The sequence below is a fragment of the Chiroxiphia lanceolata genome, chromosome 4 (assembly GCF_009829145.1).
Source record: "Chiroxiphia lanceolata isolate bChiLan1 chromosome 4, bChiLan1.pri, whole genome shotgun sequence".
Lineage (NCBI taxonomy): Eukaryota > Metazoa > Chordata > Aves > Passeriformes > Pipridae > Chiroxiphia > Chiroxiphia lanceolata.
This window is the reverse complement of record NC_045640.1, coordinates 7,081,484-7,087,483: the sequence shown is the minus strand read 5'-3', so window position 1 is coordinate 7,087,483 and position 6,000 is coordinate 7,081,484.

Below are 6,000 nucleotides of genomic sequence, written 5' to 3'. Positions count from 1 at the left end.
ACTTTAGTAATTTCTTGTCCCTCATGAACTTCCTTTTGCACTCAGATTACTGCATTTGTGCTTCTTATTGCCTGTCCCAAGCTTTCAGTCAGAAAGAAAGTGATGGCTGAGAGCAAAGGACACACTGCCAAGAGATCACACCACTCACCATCCCAGAAAGAGCAGCTGAGGCAAAACGGAGCCCAGGCTGATTGTCCCCACATCTGTCAGGACAGTAAACATGGAAAATTTCTCCAGATAGCAGATATGACTGGACAACTTGAGGCTGTGCTCCAAAAGTCATGACATATTGGTAGAGGAGGACTCAATGCCATGTAAAGTGCCATCCAGTGCACTGAAAGCAGGTGCTGCTCACAGAAATGCCATGACTGACATCCATAATCAGCCAAAATTACAGCAATGAAGAATGCTGAATGACCAGGACAGGTCAAGTAAGACTTCAGCGAGTAGTACTACGAGCAGTAAGACAATATTTGTAAAAGTATCTCTAAAATCCCATTTGCCTTTTCAGCTCTACACCCTTCTCTTTTCAGAGAGGCCCTGTTGCGAGGACAATCCCAAAGGGCCAGGGAAGTGTGAAAGGCTAAGAGGAAACCATGGACACAAAGAGGACTAGTCTGGACTGGAAATACAAGTCAACTTGGAATGCAACCTTACCCTAATCTCTCTGGTAAGGATAACATCCAGGTTTTCCAAGTAATCTCCATTCAGAAATAAGAAAATCAGAGATTTGCAATCAATCTATGTCTACATGGCACTGATGTTCTGGCTTAAAACAATAGCCTGTAGTCTCAAGTGAGAAAGCAATTAGTAATTATAAATGTAATATAGAAAACATGTTTAAAAAGAAATCCCAGTTCCTTTCTTCTTTTCTCACAAATCATTCCTTGAATTTTGTACGTGTGGTTTCTATTTGTAAACCCTCAATAAAGACTTTGAGAAATAACTATTAGGCAGAGGGATACCTCTGAATTACCCTGTTAGATTAGTATATGTCATTTCTCAGCAAGAGATGACCTGATACTGGTGGCCTTTGCAGTGTCAGAGTGGCTGCTAAACCTCCCAGCAGTATCTGCACAGGAGTACAGGGTACTGCTGTAGAATGAACTACAGCATGAGGTGTGCTAAAGGCTGAAGGAAATTATTCTCAGAAATGAGTGGTCAAGAAGATAAGAATATTTTAAGAAATCCCCAGTGGCTGCCACATGTGTTTGCAAATATGATGTTTAATTATTTGATGGGCTCTGGGTTGCTATGGAAACTTGATGAATTTGGAGAGAAACAGCAAAACAATGCCCCTCCACTTGGGATCACGATGCCTTTGGTCCCGAATACTTCACGGTGCATTGTAATTACTTGAATACCAGCAGAGCAGTGATATCATGCAAAGACATGACAGATCACACTTTTCTCATATTAGGAGAAGGAGCTGGAACATGTGAGTATGTGTACAGGAGTCTGTTTGTAATGAAACTGCCGTTATGAGGCCCTTGGGTGCTCACAGTCTCATTTCATCGAGTTAGGAGTGCTCACTTTTCTTAATGCTTGCTTAATGTGTTTACTTAAATATATTTAATAGCCCATTGAGTCCATTTCCATTTACTGTCGGAGCTTTTTTAGAGCATCATAGTGGCAAGGCTGAATAAGACACCTGTAAAACACATAAGAAATTAAAACATATTGAAAGTGCTGAGAAGTGCAGGTTCAGGATGTAAGAGGGCAATATTCAGTTTTGTAATGAAAATAAGTAAATGAGGAAAACTGTGGGGACATATTAAAATAGAGCAACCAGATAGGAAGGCAACAACTTACACTATGTACCCAATGGGAAACAGTGAAGAAAACCAGTTTCTTTTCTTCTGATGTTGCTCATTGTGGACATAATAGATGCCCAGTTTGGAAAAAAAACATAATAGTAGTACAAGATATTGCTCTCTATGTTTCTAGTTTGCCATCTGACCTCATCATAGTTGCATTCCTGGCTGTAAAACAGCTCAGCTTCAAGGTAAAGACTGGGCAGCTCTCAAGAAACCTTATGACCTGGTGGTTAGGACACTTGCTTAATCTGAAAGAGAGAAAGATTCAGTGGTCTCAAAAATCACCTGAAATCACCTCTTTCTCCTAGATGAAGTCAGTAGCATGCAAACAGCAGCCACCACAAGAGCAAAAGGTAGTGGCTGTCCTGACCATGCTCTGGGATCTTCTCTGAGAGGCCTTGGTTTGGTGTGTTTGACTGGTTGAGGCTGCAGTGGAGCTCTAGCTGGGAGATCATCCCCTGGTTTTACTATGACAGGTTCTTCTGACCCTGTCTGAGAACTAAAGCTGAACATCTAGGGAAATTTCAGGTGAAGTTCCTGCAGCCATTCTCATTTCCAGGTCACTATACAGGAAACTCCTTGCTCAGTGATCTGCAGGAAGAGAGGCAGTGGAAGAGGCTAACAGCAATGAGGCAGAGATACCAAGAAATTGAGAATCCACCCTTAAATTGCAGGAATGGCAAGGGGATTTTGCACTCACCCCTCCTGTGTTGCTCTACTGGGAGTCCTGATATTTCTGTTAGAGATATCTCTATGCTGGAAAAGCAGGCTGTGGTGGCAAGGGACACAATGATCTCTTCAGAAGGGTCCCAGCTGCCTTTCCCTGTTCAGTGTCACTCATACCACTGGGCCTGGGGAGCCAGTGCTCATGCATGTAAAATCCCCCTTTTTAATTTTCTGTTTCTGTAACATGACCTATTACTGTACTACATCTTCATGAGGCAGAGCTGTCTGGAGAACATCTGTTGCAGTCCCAGCTGTTCGGGTACTTCCTCTGTCTGATGTTTCAGCCCTGATATGTGCAAATCACTGACAGTAATACATCCCCCAGTTCCTCCTACAAATCCCATTTTCTCTGTTCTCACAGGGAGAGGGGGAGAAAAAAAAGAAAAAGACACTTTGCGTGGTTAAATATGGGATAGACTCTTTATTCTCACCAAATCGCACCAGTAGGGTCATTGTGGACTGACTCATACCAGACAGACAGTAAAAACCATCCCAGTGTTTATTCCCTTTGGAGCCTATATAATTAAAGCTGCCCACCTGCTGCTGAATTTTGCTGTCATTTTTTGATGCTATGGGCAATGTGATACTCGGTTATTATCATAAACTATGTTAAGCTCTACCCACTATGGGGTTTATGACAACAATCCTTGAGAAAACTGTAATCCTCTGTGCTCAAGTATATCTCCTTGTTATAATGCTTATGATTCTTGGCTTGAGATGATGGCAGATGATGGCCATGAAAGACTTCCAAATATGGGTCCTGGCAACTTGCTCTGTCCCCAGCATGCCTGTGTTAGATATGTTAGATGAAGCCATTTCCAGCCCATCTCCTCCAGCCCTAGAGCACAGCCGTCATTCCTGTTCAGAGATGCATGGCTGAGAGGTGACAGGCTGCCCCAGGCTAATAGTGCCCCTCTCATCCCCAAAACCACCTCACACGTATCTGCTGAGGGTTCAGGGGGAACCAAGGTGGCTGTAGTGTCATCTGAACAGCTTCACCCTGGACTTTGAAAGTCACTTGTCTCCTTTCCCTGCCTGGTCCACAACTCTTGTTTTTATCCCCACACAAGAGCAAGCTTCGGGACGCCTAAGTCAAGATTTGGGCCAGTTTACAGGACTTTGGCTGGAAAATTTGCAAAGACTGCAATATGCAGTCCTTCTCCCACACCTTGAGTGAGCATTACAGCCACATGATTGTCACATTAAAGGGTGGCAAATCTTCTGGGTGTGTCTTAAAAGAAAACACTGACTGAATTTTGAGAGAAGGGTTGTACAGAAGAGCACTCCAGGCTGTGGTTCCCATGCAGACTGATGGATTTTGGGTGCTTCCAGTTTTGATATTTTGCCTTGGAAAAATGGGAATTATTGACTAGTCCTCCTTATATACTGCACAGGCATTGCCAGAGGCAAAGACCAAAATACATCTCTAATGCTAAACATTTAATCTGCTACATTTAAAAAAAAAAAAAAAAAGTCTAGCTTCTGAATTCCAAATTCTGTGAAATAACTGAGGGACAATAACACACAGTATGAAAAATACTACCATTGGACTGCTCAAATATCCAAGAGGGTTAGAAACAATAAAATTACTTTCCCTGTTGACCAGTACTGGTGACACATATATTAACCATCATAAAATTATAACTTTATCATTGAATATGTTTTGTCTCTGTAAACTCCCTTTATTGGTTTCCGTAAAATTAAAAAAAGCATCAAGGTTATTTTTAAGTACTGCTTTGACCTTGATTTGCCCATGTGATTTTCTGCCTCTTGATTTCTAGGTCCTAGTTCCAACAAAGATGGCAAATTGGACCAGCACTTTGAATGCTGACTGCAGAGTCATGTTTGCACAGAGGCCCCAGCAGCACTGTCAAAGAACCAAAAAGCAAGTGCAAACAGAGCTGTACTGACTTTATGGCCCCTTACAAATCTTTTCTGGCATATGGGAGTATAAGGCCTTAAGAACCAAAATGAGAGGAAAGTGTTTTATCACCTCTCTGTGATAGAGGGTTGAACCTGCCCTTACACGCAGCCTCTATCACACGCACACTTGGAAGGGAGTTTCAGATAAACATCAAAACGCCTCTTCTGATGTCAAGTGGGAGAGCTCTTTGCTCTTACTGAACCATGGCAGAGGGTAGTTCAGGTTCCCCTGGCAGCCCAGAGCTGGGGCCAGCACACAGCAGCTGGAGCCGAGCGATGAAAGCTGGATCTTGTACCAGCAAGCAATCCCACCCTGCAAGCCTCTCCCCTCTCATCATCTCCTTTTGTTTCCTATTCCTGTGGGCAGGGACCACCAGCCTCCCAGGCCCAGAGGGATGCTGCAGAACACAGCAGCATAAGGAAAGTAACCACTATTTGCTGACATCTCTCTACCAGATTTGGGCAAATGTAACGTAGATAGACACTTCACCTATTTTCTCTTATTTTTTTATTTTTCTGGTGGTGTATTTCACCAGGTTCATACTTCTGTTTGATGGTAGCTGGATAAAAACTTCAGCTTATCTTGTCTTTAGAGGAACAGGAAACAACATTGGGGGTCTTTCTCTCCACCCAGGAACCAAACCACCTTCAAGAAGTGCCAGTTCCTCTTCCCTATTTAAGGAAGCTCATGATTACTCAGTCCCTAATTTGGCTAATTTGCTTAAGAAATATGAATCTAGGTCTTAAAACATTCATATTTGTCTTTGAAAGGCAGGCAAGACAAGAACACACTTAAAATGAAAGATGATCTGCAGAGATGTGCTCAAGGGAACTTGCATGTTACATAGTGGGCATTGACTGCTCTGGTTTGTCCTGCGTCTGAGGAAGTCTCCCAAAGCTGCTCCAGCTGCCTCCTGGGCTCCAACACACATGGAGTGACCAAAGTAATAACTTTATCCTGGAAACCTCTGGTGACATGATACTGCTCCTTCTCTTTTTTAATTGCCCCTCCCTACCATTCACAATTCCTTTTTTTCACATTTGTCTCCTGTCTTAGACAGCATTAGTGAATATATTAGTATTTTCAATTTTCAATATTAATAACATTAATATTAATACTGGGTTGAACTTGTCCTTACATGCAGCATAACATTAATATTGAAATAACTCATCAAAATTCGCCTTAAACCCTTACCCAGGTCCTCAACAATATTTCAGACCCCAGCTCCCAGATGGTTTCATCATCTGGACCTCCATCTTTATCTTTTTGATTAAATCATTAGCTTTAAAATCCTTCATCATTCTCAATCCTTCACCATTCTCAACCCTATAATAAAGCACAGGAAAAGGTGGCTGTAAGCTTCATGAATATTTATTTATTCAGCAATGAAGGAGCAAGTTTACCTAACAGCTTTTCTAACTGATTGTCTGCAGAACAAGGAAGTTATGGCCACGTTAACGCAAGCAGTAGTAGTTTCTTGTTTTAGTAGACACTTCTTTTTCCTTCCTTTCGAATAAATACACCGCAGGGTCT